Raw genomic sequence first — 24,093 nt, 5'->3', positions numbered from 1 at the left:
TCCTAAAAAAGCAGTATCCCTATAAACTACCCTTATTCAACAGGTCGCAACTACTCAGCTTTGAGCAATTGAAACTATCCCTCGCATCCAAGCCCGTCCTTAAATGTCCAGACTTTACCAAGTCCTTTCACTTGTACACGGACGCCTCCAATGTCGGGTTAGGGGCGGTTCTCACTCAGCCTGATACTGATCAATATGAACATCCCGTTGTCTTTATCAGCAGGAAACTGCTTCCTAGGGAGTGTCACTACCCCGCTATTGAGAAGGAATGCCTAGCGATTAAGTGGGCTGTGGAAAGTTTGAGGTATTATCTCCTGGGACGTCCTTTCATCCTCTATACTGATCATACCCCGTTGACCTGGTTGGCCGCCCATAAAGACACGAATTCCAGGGTGTTACGATGGTTTCTGGAGCTCCAACCTTTTACCTTTCAGGTCCGCCACATTCCTGGCTCCCAACAGGGCCCAGCTGATTAGCTATCTCGGTTCCCCACCTCTTTGGTCCTCTACCAGTCCCGATCATGGGATGGGGAGTGTAGACGGGTCTCCTCGACCACGACTACCTCTGCAGCGGGAGACGCCGCAAGGAGAGAGAGAAGACCGGCAAGCCCTGGAGAGACGCGAAGGAGGGGGAAGTCGAACCCCCGAGACGAGCACTGGCCGCCACGACCCCGGAGGGTCGTGGATTACTAAGGTACCGTCCTTGTTACAAGGACAGGGTAAACACCGTATAATCCACAAAGCAAAAGGGGGAGGAGGAGGAGGAGGAACAGAGGGGAGGGAGAAAAGAGAGCATATCTGAAAGCAGACCCAGAGGGGAAACTAACTACAAAAGAAACCTCTACGGGCCAGCACTTGCCAGGAATTGATTGTCACTAGTGTTTCTGCCCTGCACAACCTCACTACTGGGCTATCTGTAACCTCACCTACCCTTCTCTTCCACAAATCTCCCCTTTTTCTGCATGTCTGCACATAAACAACCCCAGAATTTCCAAAAGACTTACCTTCGTTTTCCTGCTGTATTTTGTGTTTCCGGTTCCACTTGGGAGGCCCAAGAACTGCCACCATTAGAAGACCTGGGGAACACAGGAGAGACAAGAGAAGAAGAAGAGGAAATTAAGGGGCATATTTATACTCTGTTTGCGCCGAATGTGCGTCAAAAGTTTTGACGCACAATCGGCGCAAACCCTGCCCCATATTTATACTTTAACGTCCGACCCCGCGGGCGTCAAAATTTCACCATGTGCGTCATTTTTTGGAATGGGGAACCAGCCTTGCGTTAATTATATGCAAGGTAGGCGTTCCCTTCCAAAAAATGACTTTAAGGCCTGTGCCCCATAGTTATACTCTGACGTCATTTTGACGCACAGGAGGGGGCAGGCCTTAAAAAACATAAGTCCCCTGGGCATGGCCATTGGTCAAGGGGGCATGACTCCTGTCTTTGCTAAGACAGGAGTCATGTCAATGGAGGTTGGGCATAAAAAATAATGGCGCAAATCCGGTTTGAGGCCTGAATTTTGCCTCAGACCTGACTTGCCCCATTTTTTGACGCACAACCCCCATTTTCCCCTACGCCGGCGCTGCCTGGTGTGAGTCATTTTTTTTTACACACACCAGTTCGCAGCGCCGGCTAACGTCATTCCATAAATAAGGCGCTCGCATGGCGCGTTGGAATGGCGTTAGCCGGCGGTAAAATCTTTGACGCACAACTGCGTTGGCACAGTTGTGCGTCAAAAAGTATAAATATGGGCCTAACAGAGCAGCCATCATCATTCCCTGTTAGATATTATATAAACACTCACTATTCAATACATTTTTACTTTTACACCACGGGAAACATGGCACTACCCAGTGTAACTAACCTGGTGCACTGTGGAGTCACAGATACTGATGAAGATCAGAACTGTGCGACTAGAGGAAAAATGCACTACAGATTGCAATCTATAGGTCACAACACATACAGGCTGAGCCCACAACTACTCTGACATAACCATGTGAGTCACATAGGAATGGGGAAACAATTACACAAACGCAACATATGGTGTATGCTTGTGAACATCATGGTGTACTACATCACATTGACAGGTGGGGGATGGCGAATGGGCAAGTCTGGTGTTGTTAAGACTGCTAGTGAAGTGTACCCTCCGCGGTTGGCAGTATGAGTATCACGCTGGGATGGCGGGTGGAAATCTGTCTCCTCATGTCAGCTCTGTGGGGCAGTCACCACTACATTGTTGATGGATCAAATAGAGGTAGCGCTAATCTTGGGGTGCAATGGGTGTGATAGCACACACTGCACTTATCACTGCAAATCAACCAGTGGAAAGCGCAAGGGTCCTGGGCATGGGGCCCCCTGCAGTGCCCATGCCAGGTACATGGGCTGTGCAGGGGCACACCACACAACATTACCACCAACCTTTGCATGGGGGTTTGACCGCCATGCAAAGGCTGGCGGATAAGCAGGAACATACCTGGAGGGTAGCTCTGATTGTAATACTGGTCTGGTGTCACAAGACAGGTGGCATTTCCAGTCTGTAAGCTGTTGGCAAACTGCCAGTGCCAGGCCATTGGCCCATGGGGCATTCCCCATGGACAACATGTGCCACTTCCACCTGCGCTGTTGGTGGTGGTTTATATCCCCAATGGCAGTCTGGTGGTCAGAGGACAGCCAGACTTGTAATGAGGGTCCATGTATGCACCAGTACAACTACCTGCAAAATCTCCATGAAACTAGCTCGAGGCCCTGATCTAACTTCAACATCAGTCAACTGGCTATGTCCAGGATTTTGTGGCATCAGACACTGTCATGAGGAAAATTATGTTCACATCAACAAATAAAACCCATGCTGACCATCCCTGGGTCCACCCCTGTGCCAGAGTCAAATTAGCTGCACTGCCACAATGCTGCATCTCTTGCACCATAGTGCAAGGATGGCTGCATTGAGGGGGAGATCAGAGTTGTGTAGGAAGGGACACCTTCCAGCACAACCAGAAACAGAAATTGCAGTCTGATAGGTCCATGTGTGCTGTGCAATGTAACACACATACACATATATCAATATGAGGATCAATCAAAGTAAACAACAATATAGCGCCTTGGTAATGCCATCCCTGGGGTGGTGTAAGTTGTCGGTGCCGCCTTGGTGCATGGAAAACACGTAAAACTGGGACAGGGGCAAACTGCATTGTGTGTTGTTGTGGCTTGACCACGGCAACAACCATTGCAAGGCCTTACCATGCAAATGGATGCATAGGAAGTGGCCACAATAACAAGATGGTGTCAAGCCACCAAATGGAAATGCATCACACCTTGTAAATATGATGCAGCCTATTGTGTTACTTGAGCCTTCCTTTACATGACACTCAGGAGACCATAGAAAGGTTAATATTACACAATCTCATTGCAGAGGATGATGGCTATCCTGTTGATCTGCCTGTCCTGAAGTTCTCCAATGACATGGATGACCAGGTGACAGCCATCAGCCAAGAGACTCTCCAGGATGTCCTGGTATCCCTCCAGACACCACCTCCAGTTGCAAGGAGGACAACCAATGTAGCAGCCATCCCAGATGACTCACCCAACACCCAAATATTACAACCTGCCAGCACCGACACAGCTGAGGACTCTGAGGACCCAGGGGGTAGGAGTCCAGCGGAAGCTGGCCAAGCAGGTGCGGTGGGGATGGAGACCGTGGCAGCTAGCCTAGAGGGAATGCGCACATGTCTTGTGACAGCTAATGAACACACAGCTGCCAAACAAGGCACACACTCCCCACTGTGTGGAGTCCAGCAGTGTCTGACGGACATTGCTGCTGCCATGAGAGAGAGGCCACAACAACTGCCCTTCCAAACTGGAAGCAGCATGATTGAGAACAAGATGGACTCCATTCAGCGTGAAGTGGCCTCCCTCAGGGCAGACACAGCTGCCTACCACCGGGATGTTGATACTATCCTAAAAAATCAGCAGTTCCTCCTTGCTGCAGTGATGCCATATGTTATTCCACAAATGGCAGCTGCTGGGAATTGGGACTCTGCATCTTCAACCACTGAAGTGTGTGTGGCTCCCTCTACCTCTCAACCACCACTACCAATGGCACAGGAGATACCACACCCATTGGAGGATGAAGATGTGGAACAGATCACCTTTACTCGGGAGAGTACCCAGTAGCACCAGACTATGCCACATGGGCAGTGTTCTCCTTAGTTCTGTGCTAAAGATCATGCCAGTGTTTTCACAGTAGGATATGTGCACTCTTCACCCACACACTGTTGACCTGTCTGCTATGGACTGTCATTGTCTCTCACTTACCAATTGGCAATTTTTGTTCCTCCACACAGATTGACACTGCTCTGAAGACATGTCCCTAAACCCTGGACTCTGATTGCGTCAAAACACTGTTATTCACAAATGAGGTATCAAACCTGGATATTGTCGTTATATCACGTAGACTTTTTCACCCCTAAATAAACACTTTGTACACATTTTCCATGTCACCGTTTTCTGTGAACCATCTACTCAGCAAAATAATAGTATTGAGTGAAACCATGTCAATGAATTCAGAAGATCAGAACATGAGTGCTGAACTGTGGGACCACAAAGCTACATGCATGGATTCAAACATGACAATGGTGTATAATGTAGACTTCTCATAAACTGATGGATACATATAGACTTTGGTCACGATATATGGCAGGTCAGGCAGAAAACCAAGTAAAAGGCAATGTAGCCAGCTGGAAGTGCCAGAATAACTCATTAGTGTGGTACAGAGGTAGCTAACCTCATCAGTGATGGGCACCCATCTATGTGGAAGGATATAGTACCATTTGGGCATGATGTCAGATATGTGACAATTCCCAACATTGTTCAAACAGGACCAAAATAATGACAGCTGAAGGATCAGACTTACCTGTCCAAGAGAAAGTAGACATAGACATAATGAATGGTGGCTACTCTGCATGGCAGATGCATGGACTAGTAGTTGTGATGTTGCAGCCAATGTGACAGCTCAGTTGTCACTACGTCACACTCATGTTAAGAGAAGGATTTGAAGGCAGGACGGAATCCCTAGGCCAACCCCTAATTTGCCCTGTGCACTCATGGAAAGACCCTGAGACTCAAGCATATTACACAACTTTTATGGGAGAATGCAATAATATTTATTATAAATTACAGTAACCTAAAATAACCTAAAAAAACGAAAACCTACCCTATCCAAAACTAACGTATAATACTTATACTTATCCAACAACTAAAGCTATCTACCCTATGCTAAACTTAACTTACACATTGAACACCACACTCTAAACATTGGCCCTCCACTCCCCTTAAGTTACAAGACACATATAGGACAACAAATACTAATACTACACATGTACTAACTAATCCTAAACAAATATATAATTTTTTGTAATTTTATTTTTTATAAAACACATAGATACCCTAACATGATCACCACCCAACCACCTGCAAATAAACCCATAAGAAGAAAAAAAAACACCCCCCAACTACACTTATCCTAACTAATCTATAAACCTACATTAACCTAAAAGTAACCCTCTAAAACCCACAATAAAATATCGGATAACTTCATAAGGGAGGGGACTGAACTGGGAGGTTGCAAATCACAATGAAGTCACAGTTTTGCCTTTTTGAGCTTCTTCTTTATGTATTTTAACATCTTTTTGTTGTCCGCAAATTCCTCCTCCAATTTGTCCAAACATGTTAGAACGAGGGACACGTCTCTCTGCAGATACTGCAGCAACTCTGTTGCAATGGCAACAGGTGGTGTGAGCTGTTGTGCCGGTGTGGTGACTGCTGCAGCCGATGTGGTTGGGGTGGTGATAACTGTGCCCCTCTGCACTGCTGAGGAGCCTGAAGCTTGGTGGGCCTTTTTAGGCTGTGTGGGGCCCCTGTGTGGGAATGCCCACCATTCCCCTGTAGCCTTCTCTGCCCTCAAAGCGGCGACCCATACGTCGGTAGCCTGACTCCACTTCCAGGATGTGGCGGTACTGTACTGCCCTCTTCTGGAAGTCAAGCCTCTTCTCATATGTCATGTTGGCAGCTGTAACATGAAGACAAGCAACCATCAGTGTCAGCATTGGGTGGAGTCTGTACAGATTACTAGTTTACACTGTTACATCTAATTACACATGCACTCCAACACACATTCCAGAAAAGACAAAAAGCCTGATTTATCTAAAGTCAGCGCCTTTTTGATGCAAAAACGGAGCAATCTTACAAAATATATTTATATTTTGTAAGATTGCGCCGCTTTTGTGTAAAATAATAACGCAAAGGCAGCGCTAACTTTTTATAAATCAGGCCCAAATTTCCTCCTCATCTGTGTCTATTTCCAACCATACATCACCAGTATCTTAGACATGCCAGTGGGAGGAGGGGATGCTGTTGGTAACCATAAGGGGTCAGAGCTGATAGGTACACATGCAAGCCTGATCAACATAACTGTCACCTACACTGTGAAGATCACATCTACCTACAAATTTGGTATTCCTCTCTCCCTGAGCCTAATGGGGGATGGCCATGCTATCCATCATCTCACCAGTGCTGGTCATCCACCAAGGCCTGAACACTCATTCAATGAGTCAAAGAGTGGGCCTTTTGTTAGGAGGGCTGCCAACTAGGAAGCTGGTATCCATAGGTCAATCATATCTACATTCATGTGTCCAGGTATAGATACCCATCAATACATGATCTGCCATAATCATTCCTTTCACACACAGTTCCATGCCAGTACACACTGGGCCTTGACCTGCATGCAAGCCTATGACATTCCACAAAAGTGAAACATACATGGAGTGCAAAAGACGGAGCGCCATGCTGGGGGAAAATTGGCAGCCCAGTCCTCCACCTTCATAGCAATACAGAGATGCACTAATTTAAATTCAATATAGTGCACCCTATGTCTGGGCACATATTGATTACATACGTTAATCCAGGGAGCCTTGCCCCATGGTGCATACTTGGCTGCGTTGAGGGGAATTTTGACTGTGTGCTGGAAGGGACACCTTCCAACACAATAAAGTAACCTAAAAAGAGGATATACAATTTGATGTGTGCTGCCTAATGCATCAGCCATTGAAATATTTCAAACAGAAGATACATAAGAGTATTCATCCTTATTGCACATTGCTAAGGCCCACCATGGGGTGTGTGCTGAATTTGGCACAGACTCTGGTGTGAGCAAATCTGTTAATCTGGGACTGCGTCTAAATGCAATGGGTGTTGCTGTGGGTGTGCCACAGCAACACCCATTGCAGTTTATCACGCTGCCCCAGATATTTTAGTCAGTCAGTCAAAATTCTTTATTCAGCAAATTACCATAAAAGCACAAATTCATTATACAGAAGAAAACATTTTTAAAACACAATACATAAAATTTAAAACAGCAGTAATAAAAGATGGCTCACCTATCTGGCTTACAAACTAACTTCAAACTGGTAATTCTGCATTCTCATAAAATGCCTAAAAGCAATAACGATGTCATAATCATATTAAAATCTTACACACTTCAACCCTAGATTAATATACAACTGCTTCCATCAATTCGTATCATTTTCTGATATCCATAGCTGCTCTTAAATTTTCTTAAATGGCATGACAAATTTCAATAGATTTCAGTTGTTGCCCATACATTAGGGCATCCTTACAAGATGTAAATTTAGTCTACTTACACCTGAGTCAGAGCAAATTTGGCTAACCTCATGCCAGGGGTGGCATTAGCAGGGTGCAATGAGGAGAAAAGTTGGCATATCCCCTTGTTTGTTGCTCTTTCTATGTGTGCTGCACTCTGCAACGTGCAGAGTAAGAGTAAATCGCATATGGAGATAGTTTTTGTATCTGAGGGTGTCCCTCCTGCACAACAATTATCCCCCCTCTCAATTCAGCCGCCCGTGCACTATGGCACAAGGGTGGCTGCATTAGGGATTGTCTGCAGAATTAGCAACAACACACGGGACAACACAGGGGTACTCTGTATATGATTAAATACGGTGCATCCCTGTGTTGTGAAAAAGACGGAGTGCGCCACTGCCAATTTTCCCACAGCGTTGCACTCTGTCATTCTTAGTTACATATAGCCCTAAATGTGACTTGTCCCCACCTTGTATACATGATGCTGGCCATTGCGCACCACAAGCCTCTCAAGACTTGACCCCCTGGTGGTGCTTGGGGCTCTAAAAAATGGGCCATGATATCACCATCCAGCTTACTATGATATCTGATCATTGGACAGTTTATAACACCTAGCATTGTATTCCACACACATGACTCACTCACACCAAACCCTGGATTACTTCACAGGACACACATTCTCACACTTACTGGATGCACCATGGTCTTCAAACTGCGCCACTTCACCAATTGTGAAGGGGACTGGTCCACCTGTAAGACACGAATGGTAAACCATGCTTAGTTTCAAATCATAGTCACTGCAAGTGGACAACAAATTTCAGTTTTAACTAGTTAAGATGAGTGAGCTAGTCATCCTAGTGTAACTCAGTGGAACAGACACACCTCTACGATCACTAAATGACACATACACTCAGATGAGGTAGAGCCACACATCTGAATACTAGCACTGGGCCAGAGAATCCTGTGGTGCTACACCCTGCAACATTTATATGTGGCATTGTCATGGAGCTATCTGTGGGTACGACACCTCCATTACCAAATAGGACTGTTTGATCATGTATTTTCCATCTGAGGGCCATGCTATGGTTGTTGCAGTGGCAGGACCATTGTCACACCCATAGCATTTCTGCCTGCAACAGATGTAGGAAACATCTATGTCATCATCATAGCTCACAGACAAGCTACTACTGTGATTGTGTGGGTATTGCAAGGTGTTGGGGATTTGCATTACACTCCCTGCAATTAACAGAGCTAAATATGTGTGCCATCACAAAGCAGGCACACTTAAGGAATTGCTATGGCTGTGGACTCATGTGCAGTTGGTTTACCTACATGCACATTGACTGAATTGTGACATGTATGTATTGCAAACAGTAGGTGCCCTCCATTGTTGCCATTGTATACTATTGTTAATCCAGTGAGGGAGAAGTACATGGACATTGAAATAGCGCTCAACACAGAAACACTTGCTCTGTGGTCAGAGGATACATCTGGTGTTGCAGGTTAGTGAGTGATGTGGTAGAGATGGAGCCTCATACTGTCAGTGAGCAGTTGTAGGCCAGTGGAACAGACTCTGCTCATGTGTGTGGTATGGGGGTGGTAGAGGCTGTCTGTGACAGAACATGAACTGGAACATGGAACTGCCAGAATGTGTTTGCCAATTCATGTTCAATCTCCCTTACATGGCCTTACCTAATGCACAAAGGGACCAATAGGACAACAGTGGTGCAGCACCTGGGACTTGATTAATGAAAAGTGAGTGCCTCCCTTGGCATCATTTTCAGACGCAGAAACAACGCAAAAATTATAAATTATGTCTTTGATGTTAAATTTGTGCTGCTTGTGCGTCACACAAGGATGCAAGGATGGCGCTCACCTTTCATGAATCTGACCCATAGTGCTGCCCCCAATGAGTGTGCCCCTTAGCACACTCCTGACAACACCATAGGGCATATTTTTACCCTGTTTGCGCTGAATTAGCGTCATTTTTGTACGCTAATTCAGCGCAAACCCATTGCCATATTTATATTTTGACGCTGGACCCGTCATTTTTCGGATCTGTGAAACCTCCTTGCGTCAATGAGATGCAGGGTAGGCGTTCCGGTCCAAAAAATGACTCAAATACCCTAGCGCCATGTTTAACCACCCGGGCAAAAAAGACGCACTGGTGGGAGGCGGACCCAAAAATGACATCAACACTGATTTGCTTCAAAATATAATGCCTGGGTCAGGGCAGGTGTTAAAATGAGGCAAACACACCACCACTTAAGGAGAACACACAGAAGCAACATTACAATCTACAGGAGTTGATGGAGGTAATACTGATACATCTTGCTAGATGGCGCAGAGGACAGCAACAACTCCAGCAATCACCAGCACGGCAACACAGCCCACAAAGGCAATGCAGAAGGCCAGAGAAGGTCTTCAGAACCAGGACAAACCTCCTTGGCCTCAGGGACCTGGACATCATTAGGACTTATAGACTCAACCGGCAAGCCATACTACACCTGCTGCACCACATTGAGCCACAAATTGCAGCCAGCCTGCACACCCCACAAAACATACCACCTATAACAAAGCTGCTCGCTGTGCTGCACATGTTGGCAAGTGGCTCATTCCAAACATCTGGTGCATTGGTTGGTGGTATCTCACAGCCGTCGTTCTCTGCATTCCTGCCAAAGGTTTTAGACGCCAGATTCCCCAACACCCAGCAAAAGCAACAGGAGAGCAAACAGGGGTTCTATCAAATCCATGGCTTCCCGCATGTGCGTGGTGCAATTGACTGCACCCATGTCCAGCTCGTACCACCTGCAGCAACAGAGCACTTATAACGGAATCGCAAGCACACGCATTCCATTAATGTGCAGGCCATAGTGGACCACTGCAGATTATTCATAAACATTGTGTCCAAGTATCCTGGGAGTGTCCATGATGCGTAATATTCCGGCACAGTACGATCAATGAACAGTTCCGGGATGGACAACTTCGAAATGGCCTACTTGTGGGTAATTCTACAAATCTAGTAATGTACACACAACACCCCAACCCTGTCGGACACACAGGACATACACCACTACAGTAACATATGATCAGGCTTACATACATGTGCAGGTTATAACATATATGCAACATGCTGCAGTACAGCACGATCAGTGCACAACACCAATACATACACCCACATGTACTTAACACACCCACAACTTGACAGGCACACCACAGGAAGGACAGGTGCAGACATGTACCCTTTGAAAACAGAAGAACTACACAGACCACTACAAGTGCCCTCAGGTTGCCCACTATGTAAACATCACACACACTACATCAAATAAATAATAGCACAGAACATCAAAGGCATACACCATGCCCATGTCATGTAACTTACAAATAGGAACAGATGTCTCAAGTCATGTCTTGCTAATCACTGCCAGAACAAATATCAAACACCACACAACGTGCGCCAATATCTACTGCATCTCATCAACGCATACCTAACTTGTCTGTAGTGTGCAGAGACATCTGCCTGATGCATTAGCGCACACACATTGGAATACTAGATCAATCTCCATCACATACCAAGTGCCAGATGTGTTAGAAGTAGAACCACAGTCACTGTAGTGCAGCCTCACATTCAAACCCTAACTGACTCACAACACCATCATGTCCGTACCAGATACAAGAAATGGCCTAACAGGGGGAAGAGACACAGTCAGACAGTGCAGATCATCAATGTCATAGTGGGACCCAGTAGGAGATAACATGACATCACTGACCTCACATGCACTGTGCCAAGGGACACATTTGCTAAGTCGCTGAGCTACATCCCATAGCCTGAACTGTGCATGTGACAACAGTAGAAATGCACATAAATGTTTTGGAAGATAGGAGAGACACTGCTAGTTATGTTGATCATCCAGTGACAATGGGATACACACCTTTGGATACCTCATGGCTGACACAAACATTAACTGCCACCAAGGGAACAATGTAATAGCCCACAGTTTCATAGTCATGGCCTGCACTGAATGGACATCTTAGAAGATGACCATTTCTTCATTGCTTGAAGCCACATTCTAAATTGGCCACCCTCCCATGCTGCATGTAGCGTGGAAGGGGTGTGCAATATTTCTCTCTGCAGGTCAGTCACCACAAGATACATAGCATGAATGTGCAAACTCACATGTAGCTGTCCCGTAAAACCTGAGGAAGTGCCAATTAAAAAATACCACCCCAAGGGTGCAGTATGCAGGTTGCAAATAGGAAGTAGACTGTGCTATGAACCCAGATGAATGTGGCACAAATGCATGCTGTACACAGCTGCACACACAGGAAAAGCCAATTGGCCATCATAAAAGCATATGTCCAGGGCGATGAACCGTACAGCACAGGTGCATCTACCTCCACATGGCAGAGAGCCAAGTACCCTGGTGTAGGGTAGGTAGCGTTGGTGCACGACTACACATGAGCAACTGGTGCAGGTGGCAACAAAGGGTTGCCAAGTAACATGTCACACATGGGACATCCTTGCATAGTTGAAATGTTGCAGAACACAGCAGCCAATTTAGGAGACATGTTGTTCATTCACACTAACCAATTTCATAGGCCCGACATGTCACACCTCATCTGCAATGACACATGTCAAAAGGGATGGGATGTCCAGGCACTGTAGTGCTAGCATGTTGCCACCACATCTGACCCCATTGTGTTGTCAGGATGTGTCATGTCCCCTCTATTGATAGCACACTGATACAAAGGGGCACTACACAACACAATGTACATACATAATGACTATCAGTGTGGAATCCAAATCAAGTTTTGTAGGTCCTTGACCCAAACACAAGATTGTCATGTCCAACAACCTAGTACTGAGGAAAGATCACACAAGGTTAGGAACTCACACCAGAACACAAATACATATGAGCCACAACCAGATCCTAATATCAACTGCCATGCTACATGACTTATACAGGAAGTTGGCTCTGTATATACTATCTCAAAGTGAGATAGTCCAAAGATTCCCCTTAGAGGTTGATAGTGGCAAAAATAGATAATACTAATGCTCTATTTGTGGTAGTGTGGTCGAGCAGTCGGCTTATCAGAGGGTAGTGTTAAGCATTTGTTGTACACACACAGGCAATAAATGAGAACACACGCTCAAGGACGTAACTCCAGGCCAAAAGGTTTTTTATAGAAAAATATGATTTTCTTAATTTATTTTAGAACCACAGGATTCAAAATTCAAGTAAATACATAAATTGTAAGGTACTTGACATAGGTAAATATAGAACTTTGAATTAAAACAGTAATATACACAGTTTAGCAGAAAATGGCAATATGCTATTTTAAAAGTGGACACTGCAAAATTCAACAGTTCCTGGAGGAGGTAAGTACAAGTTAGTTTAGCAGGTAAGTAAAGCACTTACACGTTCAGTCTCCGGGACATATGCAGCCCACCGTTGGGGGTTCAAGTCAACCCCAATCACCCAGCAACACAGGGCCGGTAAGGTGCAGAGGTCAAAGAGTGGCCCAATTAACATAGGCTCCTATGGAAACTAGGGGTGCTCCGGTTCCAGTCTGCTAACAGGTAATTACCAGCGTCCTCGGGGAGCAGACCAGGGGAGTTTTGTAGAGCACTGGAGGGGTCCCAAACAGGCACACAAAATACACCCTCAGCGGCCCAGAGGCGGCCAGGTTCAGTGTGCAAAGTAGGTGTTGGGTTTTGCATTGAAATCAATAGAGGGACCCGGGGGTCACTCTGGTGATGCAGGGAGGGCACAGGGAGGCTTCTTGGGCCAACCACCTACTGGGCAAAGATGAGGGTCGCCTGCTGGTCACTCCTGCACCAGTAGTTGGTTCCTCTAGGGCCTGGGGGCTGCGTGTGCAGTGCTTCTTCCAGGCATCGGGTTCTTTGTTACCGGGCAGTCACGGTCAAGGGGAGCCTCTGGATTCTCTCTGCAGGCTTCACCGTGGGGGTGCAGGGAGGTCGTGTCAGGGTGGCCACGTCAAAGGAGTCACCTGGGGGTCCTCGCTGAAGTGTTGGTTTCTCTGGACACGAGCCGGGGGCGAGGGGTGCAGAGTGTTGGGGACTCACGCTTCAGGAGTGAGGCTAGAGTCCCTTTAAAGATGGTTTCTTCTTTGTTGTTTAGACAGAGCCGCTGTCCACGGGAGTTTCTTGGTCCTTTGGGTTGCAGGGCAGTCCTCTGAGTCGGTAGAGGTCACTGGTGCCGCTGGATGCATCGCTGTTGCAGGTTCTTTGAATCTGGAGACAGGCCGTTAGGGCTGGGGCCAAAGCAGTTGTCGTCTCCGTCTTCTCGGCTGGGTTTTCAGGTCATTAGTCCTTCTTCTTGTTCAGGTTGTCAGGAATCTGATTTCCTGGGTTCAGGGCCACCCCTAAATACTAGATTTAGGTGTGTGTTTAGGGCTAGAGGGCAGTAGGCAATGGCTACTGTCCCTGAGGGTGGCTACACCTTCCTTGTGCCTCCTCCCTTTGGGGAGGGGGGCACATCCCTAATCCTATTGGGGGAAATCCTCCAAAAAAGATGGAGGATTTTCTAAGGAAGGGGTCACCTCAGCTCTGGACACCTTAGGGGCTGTCCTGGCTCGAGGGTGACTCCTCCTTGTTTTTCCCATGATCTCCTCCTGACTTACCGCCAAAAGTGTGGGCTGTGTCCAGGGGATGGGTATCTCCACTAGCTGGAGTGCCGTGGGGCGTTGTAACACCAGGCTTGAGCCAGGAGTTGAGCTGGCATGCAGGGGGTATCTCTAAGATGCCCCCTGAGTCCATTTCTTAATAAATCTCACACTGGCATCAGTGTGGATTTATTGTGCTGAGAAGTGTGATACCAAACTTCCCAGTATTCAGTGTAGCCATTATGGAACTGTGGACTTCGTGTTTGACAAACTCCCAGACCATATACTCTTTATGGCTACCCTGCACTTGCAATGTCTAAGAATTGTCTTAGACACTGTAGGGGCATAGTGCTCATGCAGCTATGCCCTCACCTGTGGTATAGTGCACCCTGCCTTAGGGCTGTAAGGCCTGTTAGAGGGGTTACTTACCTATGTCGCAGGCAGTGAGTTGTGGGCATGGTACCCTGAGGGGAGTGCCATGTCAACTTAGTCTTTTTCTCCCCACCAGCACACACAAGCTGTGAGGCAGTGTGCATGTTCTGAGTGAGGGGTCCCCAGGGTGGCATAATGCATGCTGCAGCCCTTAGAGACCTTCCCTGATCACATGGCCCTTGGAACCCGGGATACCATTTACAAGGGACTTATCTGTGTGCCAGGGCTCCGCCAATTGTGGAGACAAAGGTACAGTTTTAGGGAAAGAACACTGGTGCTGGGGCCTGGTTAGCAGAGTCCCAGCACACGTTCAATCATAACTAGCATCAACAAAAGGCAAAAAGTTAGGGGGTAACCATGCCAACAGTGGCATTTTCCTACAACTCACCTGTTGCAAGCCCTCACAATGAATTACTCCTGTAATCTTTTGCAGCGGATATGGGTTATGGCATACAGCCATGGATAATGACCCCATTTCACAACCAAAGTACAGCAGCAGAGTGTGCATATAATGAGGGAAATCGGAGGACACAGCCCATTGTGGAGAGGACATTTGGCATCCTGAAGTTTAGATTCAGGTGCCTGGACATCACAGGATGCAGCCTCCTATATGCCCCACAAATGATCAAGATCAAGATCATATTGACTTATGCTATCCTGCACAACATATATGTACGGATGAACGTACCATTATATGAGCAGGTTGATGACCTGCCTGAGTAGGAGGATGGTGGACAAGAAAATTAGGGGGAAGACCACAACACAGCTGCTGGGATAGACCGCAGACTGCAAATTGTACAGAACTCATTCACATAATCATCACCCAACTTACCTTGTAAATTTTGTCAATAAACATCTCACTTATCAACAGAATCTGGCTTTGGTGTCTTCAATCTCTTCAACATATACTTTAGGATTATGAGTCTAACCTCAGGGAGCATGTCACAAATACAAATCTGAAGAGTACTGTAGCAACATCACATGTGAAGCGTAAGAGTGAACTGCTACAGTCACACACATCACAATTAGCCTCATCACTTGAATGTGAGAACTGAAAGACTCAGTTTATTGGCCACAACGTATTAATAACATTCACATTGCCAACTTGTATAACAATAGCACATCACACACAACAACAACATGTCTAAAAATGACCTAAATAAGGGACCCACACATGAGGCAGTGGATGTCAAAATATGGTGAGACTGTAATGTTTGAACAGACCACTAACACAACTCAGTGTGAGTTGCAATGGCTGCATGGAGCATGTGTGACAAGGTGGGGATATCATTGGTGACAATGCCCAACATGATTAGCTCAGGTATGACAAGCAATGGGAGAAATGGACAGTACATCCATGGAAATCACTCCTGCGACTGCCATGGGGCCCAATCCTGTCAAAGGGTACACATGACCTCACACTTTGCATGGGCATGTCTATGGAATGCACATCAGAATGGATGAGAACATATGCAGCTAGGGCTGCTAGGTCTGCAGGTCCACCACAAAGTAATTGTAATGACAAAGCAAAATGTTTTGATTTTCAACTGTCTATTGTGTTCAATACATGATATGCTTGGAATGTAGGCAGAGTGTGTCAATCACAGTATGCAGCAAAGATGTACACATGTCAGATATGTAGTCCACACACAAGTCATCCATATACTCAAGATCAACATATGGAAACATTTGTTGCATAGGATTTGCCAATTTACAATCATCAGCTATCATCAACAATCCCTGAGCTCTGAATGTTGTATTAAATGTGATGCTCTGTAAGACAACTACACACAGCACATAAGTGAACACAAATCACAATCACATACCATGACTATTGCATAGTAGTGACTGCCATACATATGTGGATACACTGTTGTCACACATACAGACATATGCATGACATGTATACTTTTGCATGCTGTGGATTCTGTAACACACACATTGGTGTAACACACCAATCACACACAAATCACATTGTACAAGGAACTGCCACATGTGGCTATACACAAAATGCCATACTGCAGCCCAGCACATACAATTATTAGGTTGATACAGGGTGCATACATTAACAAATGTAAAAATCACACAATCACAATTAGAGTAAAAAAAGAAAAATGACGCATGTGCGTCGAAAATATCTGCAAACGCAAGCTACATGACCCATGGGCCCTGAGAATGCTGATTTTCTGGTAAATCGACGCATGAGGGTAATGCGTCTATGTATATGGACGCACATAAGTAATGTGTCAGAAATACTCACGCAAATACCAGATGCGTCAAAAAAATACACGCATAACAGAAATTGTCTTGCAAGGGCACAGGAAGTGAGGTAATAGGATATCCTGTTTACAGGCATGGTACAGTGGGTGTACTTTCACTTTCTCTTTACAGTCTGTGCCTCTTTTGACTGTCTGCTTGTGTTTTGGAGTTGGTGGTGTCTTCTTGCTAATTAGTCTATCTTGTGCTGTCCCTCCTGTTGTGTTTACTGTTGTATTTTATTGTCATTTGTACCAGTGTCTGTGAATTTGTGTGTCTAGTGTATTTAACCTTGTACTTGTGCTGTGGGGTGTCTGTCTGGGTTAGTTCTATAGGTGGGTTAGTTGGATTCGTGAATGAAAAGTTTCCTTTCATTATTTATGTTTCTCCATTGTACTTCTTAATAACATTTTTTTCAACCTGAACAATGTCTGGTGAGGGGGCAGACCAGAAGGGGGGAGGAGGAGCTGGGAGGCTTTATTTGGCTGGCAGCCCACTACCTCCCATTGATGCTAGAGATGGGTGGCCGTGTGATCCAGGGCTACTGTATGGAGGCAAGGCAGCTGCGGTGGGGAAAGGTGCTCCAACACCTGAAGAGGTTGTCGCAATGACCATCAGCTGAAGCATCGTTGGACTGATCTTGTGGCCAGGGAGCAGGATCTTCTGGACCATCTTGGTGTGGTGATTGGTGGCCCTGTAGGTGAGTACCCCATTGGCTAACTAATTACTGTTCACTGCACTTGAATGACAGTAGCAGAGGTGTTGGCGTGCTCCATGCGATACTTGTGGAGAGGTTGCATGCAACCAGAATTGAGTGTCACTGTGGCAGTATAGACATGGGCTTCACATATCCAAACATTTACCAAATGCAAGTCAGAAGTTAGGATAGTCATGCACATCCATCACTAAGTCACACATTTCAGGGGCTATGGCAACACTGCCAGCATACCATTTGTGAGTGGATTGTGATACCTAAGTACGACAATCCATGTATGGTGCAATAATGTCAGATTTTCACATACATCATCCATGCCATTATGTTTACAAAAGGGGACCTTAGGGGGCACTGGCAATGGGCCATTTGATGCCATCACCCAACTGTGACACATCAGTCATGGATTACTCAATGCATGAAAAGTGCAGACTAACTATTTAGCCGCTTGTCCTCCACAAAGTGCCTCTGTGTGCCTTGCAGGGCAAGCCAGAATACTTGAATCAGTTGTCTTGTGGAGCACAAGGGTTGTGTCATTTATCTGTCACCCAACTCCCCACCATTCCATGGAGTTCCATCTTCTACAGATTGGCCACACATGGTTGTTGCAGGATGTAGCACTACATGAGTCTCAGGCCAGTGTAAGAGTGCAGATGTTTGGCTCTCATTCAACAGAGTGCCAGTCTCATTATGAGTATGCAGTGGTGTGTCTGTTGCACTGTCCACAACCTGAATGAATACCTCACTCTTCTGAAATAGTACATACTGCCATATGTTGTCCACTAGTAGTAACAGTGATGTGATACTAACCATGGTTTTCCATCCATATATTTCAGGTGGACCTCCCCCCTACACCATTGGCGAAGTGGCAAAATTTAAGGACCCATATGTATCCAGTAAGTGTGATTTTGTGTGTCCTGATCAGAAATCAGAGTAGGATGGATGGTGACACTGTATCACATTTAAGTGGTTCCCCATGCACAAGCAGAGACTTGTGAGGCTTTTGGCGATCAATGGCCAGCATTGTGTAAACAAGGTGATGACAAGCCACATGTAGCTCCTTATGTGACTTAGATGTGCACCATTGTGTATGTAATGGCACTGGAACACACCGTCATTCACACAACACAGTGATTCACCATTGAATTGACAAATTGGCGCATCCCTGTATTGTAATGTACATGTAGGAATGTGTGGGCATTTGTCCCGCATCATGGTGCCAATAATCTTGTAGGCCACTTATGTGACAACTAAATGGAATGTGATGGGCGTGCATTCAGGTCAAGTACAATCGTGTGATGGCATGGTTATGGCTGTGTGAGGAATGGTATTGGATGATCAGGTATTGATGGGTGTCTACACCTGGACACATGAATGTAAAAGTGATATACCTATGGATACCAGCTTCATTTTTGTCATTACCTAAATTATTGTCCACTCCCTGACTCCATGTATGAGTGGACATGCATTGGTGGATGGCCTGGACAGTTGAGCTGTTGATCTGCATGGCCAGACCCCTGGGGCCCAGGGGGTGGGATCAACAAACGTGAAGATAGATGTGATGCCCACTATGTAGGTGACAGTCCTTTTGATCAGGCTTGCATGTGTACCTTTCAACACTGAACCCTTATGGTAAACAACAGCATCCCATACTCCCAATAACAGCATCAAGTTTCAGGTGATGTATGCTTGAAAATTTGGCACTTATGAAGATGAATAGTGGCCCTGATCAATGTGAATGTGATGCTGCCTTAGCATTGTCACACATGGTGCAAAGTCTAAGCAGATCTAAAAGTGTTTGTTACCGAATCTTGTTGTGGCTGGCTATGGTGTAAGGGAAATGGTGAAAAGGCAGCGTTGTCATTTCATCCATCAGGGCCATTGTATCATATGGATTTTGAGTAGGAGTGCAGGTGCTATTTGATGCAGATAGTAAACTAATTTACTGTATATACTCCACACAATGCTTACACTGATGGTTGCCTGTCTCATTTTAAGAGCTGTCAACAGGAACGACCAACCTCGTGCCTTTCAGAAGAGGGCAGTGCACTATAGGCACATACTGGCAGTGGAATCTGGGTTCAGGAAGATGGCACAACACTATTGCTTGGAGCAATCCACTGGTAAGTAGCAGGCATTCATCCAAGGGGGACCCACACTGCCCACACAGGCCAGACCAAGCACAACAGCTGTGCAGGGGCCCACAGCTGCCAACATTAATATTGCTCCAGCTGATGCACCCACAAGTGCCATCATACAGCCAACCACATCAGCTGCCATCGACATGAGTGCCATAACAGATCTTCAGAGGGATGTACAACAGGTTCTCCAAAAGTTGGACTCCATTGAGAAGGAGGTGGTCAAGAATAGCAAGTCCCTCAACAATATAAAAAAAGACTGAAGAGGGCCAACCGCTGAATGACATTATGTCACTCCTCCCAACTTAACTCCCCTCCCTCCTCTTTTTCTAGGTGTTTTGTGGGTATTGGGGGTTAGTTGTAAGTTAGAATAGCTTAGTGGGTTAGTTAGGATAAGTAGGTTTGGGGATGGGTTTTCTACTCTTAGGTGGTCATTACAACCCTGGTGGACGGTGTTAAAGCAGCGATAAGACTGTCAACAGGCCGGCGGTAAAAAAATTGGAATTCCGACCGTGGCGGAAACCGCCAACAAAGACAGCCACTTTAACACTCCAACCGCCACGGCGGTACAAACAAACAGCTTGGCGGTCACCGCCAACAGACAGGCGGAGGACAAAGTACCACCCACAGTATCACAACCTACCAATCCGCCACCTTTTCCGGGGCGGATTCACCGCGGACAAAAACACGGCGGAAACAGGACTTCGAAGGGGAAACGCTCACCTCTACACACCGCACGAGGAACCAGGACGCCATGGAACCAGAGCTGCAGATCCTGCCAGCCCTTATCTTCTTGCTCCTCTACCAGGAGCACGAACGCCGGCGGCGAAGACCACAGTGAGTACTGCACCTACAACACAGGGGAGGGGGAGGGAAAAAACAGGGACACACACATGCAACACCCCCACCCTCACCCACGACAACACACACACTAATACAGCATGATACATTATAGTGAAACCCCCAACCCCCCCGGAAGAATGCAAAGACCAAGGAAAATTATTCTAACCATTGTAATATATTAAAATGCAGTACGCAAAAATATACATATATACACTATAAACAAAATATATACCGAGAATAGTAGTCCAGGTAGTGCTCCATTGAAGTCCGTGGAACACTGGGCCCACACGGTATGGGCGAGGCCCACACAAGATCCCCGACAATGACGGAGAGAACACTGCACGGGCATCAGATAGCAATAAAATAGGCACCTCAGGGGGAGGGAAAGGGGGGCACCTCAGCCGGTTGAGTGCATGACACCAAATCCATGAGGGGGCCACATGCCCACTGTTAAATCCTGGGGAGTGCAAAGCCACAGTCTCCCAAGTCTCTACAGTGGGTGGTTTGCCCACTGTTCAATCCTGGGGAGTGCAAAGCCACAGTCACTCAAGTCTCTACAGTGTGTGGTTTGCCCACTGTTCAATCCTGGGGAGTGCAAAGCCACAGTCTCTCAAGTCTCTACAGTGGGTGGCTTGCCCATTGTTCAATCCTGGGGAGTGCAAAGCCAAAGTCTCTCAAGTGGATGACAGTCTCCACTGGTTCTGGAGGGGGCTTGGTGCCTAGAGTGCTTCATCCTGCCAAGGACTGAGGTAGTGGATGTATCTCTCCACTGGTTCTGAAGGGGGCTTGGTGCCACAGAGCGCTTCATCTTCCAAGGACTGAGGTAGTGGATGTATCTCTCCACTGGTTCTGGAGGGGGCTTGGCGCCCAGAGTGCTTCATCCTGCTCGTGACGGACTCAGTAGCGTCAGTGCCCTTGGCGCTCATGGGCCAGCGGTTCATGTGGCGGCGGTGCCCTGTTCAGCGGTGCTTGTTGCTGTGGTGCCCTGTTCAGCAGTGCTTGTTACGGCGGTGCCCTGTTCAGCGGTGCTTGTGGTGGCGGTGCCTTGTTCAGCAGTGCTTGTTGCGGCGGGGTCCTTTGCAGTGATTCAGCTGCTGGCCGTCCTTCATGGCCCAGCGGGGCTGGTGCTGGCGGTCATCTCTGGCCCAGCTGGGCTGGTGCCGGCGGTCCACTCTGGCCCAGCGGGTCTGGTGCTGGCGGTCCTGTCTGGCCCAGCGGGGCTGGTGCTGGGGGTCCTGTCTGGCCCAGCGGGGCTGGTGGCGGTGGCCTCTTGAGCAGCGGGGATGATGGCAGTGGCCTCCTGGGCAGCGGGGATGATGGCGGTGGCCTCTTGGGCAGCAGGGCAGGTACTGGTTACCGGGGATGATGGCGGTGGCCGCTTGGGCAGCAGGGCAGGTGCTGGCAGTGGCCTCCTGGGCAGCGGGGATGATGGTGGTGGCCTCTTGGGCAGCAGGGCAGGTGCTGGCGGTGGCCTCCTGGGCAGCGGGGATGATGGCGATGGCCTTCTGGGCAGCGGGGATGATGACGGTGGCCTCCTGGGCAGCGGGGATGATGGCGGTCTTCTCCGCCGTGCTGCTCTTCCCAGACCTGCTGACTTTCTTGTGGCCCTTCCCCACCTTGGAAGGTGTCGCAGCTGACTCCACACTCCCACCTGTACGCCTGGGAGTGGCTTTGGTGGCTGGAGTCTTCCCCCTCTCCCGCCGGGCACTGGCCAACTTTTGATGCTTGACAGGTGGGGGACTGTCCGTGCTGTGGCTCTGTGCCACACTGGCTGCCCTGGTGGCCTGTGCACTCCAGATTCCGGTGACTACAGGCACCACTGGTCCCGGAGATGTTGTGGCTGAGGTGCTAGGTTGGTACCTGGAGAGTCGGGCCCTAGGAGACGGATGGGGTGGGGGAGGTGTGGGAAAGAGGTCAAGGTTGGACAGGAAAAGTTTTTGGGAAACACTGGGATGAGTAGCTGGAGGGGGTTTGGGAGTGGAGGAAGTTGTACTAGGTGTTCTTTTGGTGACTTTAGGTGAAGGTGCATGCACTGGAGGCTGTCGTGAGGTGGATGGCTGTTGGGTGGGTGTGTGCCTGCGCTTGTGTATCTTGGGAGGTGGCATCACAGACACACTGGGAGAGGACACAGGGGACGTGTGAATGGCAGTGGGGGTGGTGACTGCACGTGAGTGGGGTGTGGTGGTGTGTGTGCTGGTGATGGCAGTAGTGGCTGTAGATGTAGTGCATGCAGGTGTGAGTGTAGACGAGACTGGGAGGGAGGAGGGAGACAAGGAGGAGGGGGACACAGTGGAGGCAGTGGATGTTGGTGTGTCAGCATGTGTGTGATGCTTGCTTGAGTGCCTGTGGGATGTGTGGTGCTTATGTTTGCCTGAGATTCCCTTGTGTGTTGACGTGTGTGCATGCTGGTCTGAAGGTGTGCTGAGGTAGAGGGGATTGGGTCTGGGTGGAGGACGTTGGAGGGGGGAGCCTAGGCACAGGGACAATGGCTGCCATCACTGCTGAGGCCAGAGTCTGAAAAGCGCGCTGAAGGGCCGCCTGATCAGAATGAATGCCCTCCAGGAATGCATTTGTTTGTTGCAACTGCCTTTCTACACCCTGGATGGCATTCAAAATGGTAGACTGCCCAACAGTGAGGGACCTGAGGAGGTCAATGGCCTCCTCACTGAGGGCAGCAGGGGTGACTGGGGCAGGGGCTGAGGTGCCTGGGGCGAAGGCGATGCCCACCCTCCTGGGTGAGCGGGCATGGGGCAAAGGCTGAGGGGCTGCTGGGAGGGCGGTGCTGGTAGGGGGGTGGCTGCTGTACCTGTAGATGCGGGGGCACAGACGTTGCCGCCACCACAAGGGAGCTCCCATCAGAGGAAGAGTCCATGTCACTGGTGTCAGCTCCTGTCCCCGCCATGGAGGTCCCCTCGCCCTCCGTCCCACTGGTGAACTCCGAGTCCATTGTCTCGCCCTGCAGGGCTATGTGGGATGAAACTCCCTCCTGCTCCGGTGCCACTGCTCCTCCGCCTGATGATGCTAATGCATACAAGAACAGGGAGACCACAAAAAGGGGGACGACGACAGAAGAAAGACATGTTGAGTGCATGCATTACCGCTACCGTTGGCGGTCACGACAGACACAGAAGCCCCAAACTCTACGCCGCGCACTTGGGCTCCACTGTTCAATCCCTGGGACATGGCCTACAACGCTATGAACGACATCTGCACACATGGATGACACAGGAGCCTGAATAGGTGTACTTGGCACTGTACACAGGTGGGGTGAGGTGCCACAGGGTCTGCCAGAACAAGGGGACCTTGCCTACTAAACTCGACCTGGCCTAGGGAAACCCAAAGCCCACCTCACCCACCCAGACACCTCCACTGCGCACAAAATCAGCAGAATGAGACTGTACTCACCCCCTTGTGGCTGCTGTGATGCCCCCAAGC

Source organism: Pleurodeles waltl, chromosome 4_1 (genome assembly GCF_031143425.1).
Source record: "Pleurodeles waltl isolate 20211129_DDA chromosome 4_1, aPleWal1.hap1.20221129, whole genome shotgun sequence".
Taxonomy (NCBI): Eukaryota; Metazoa; Chordata; class Amphibia; order Caudata; family Salamandridae; genus Pleurodeles; species Pleurodeles waltl.
This window is presented reverse-complemented; position numbering follows the sequence as displayed.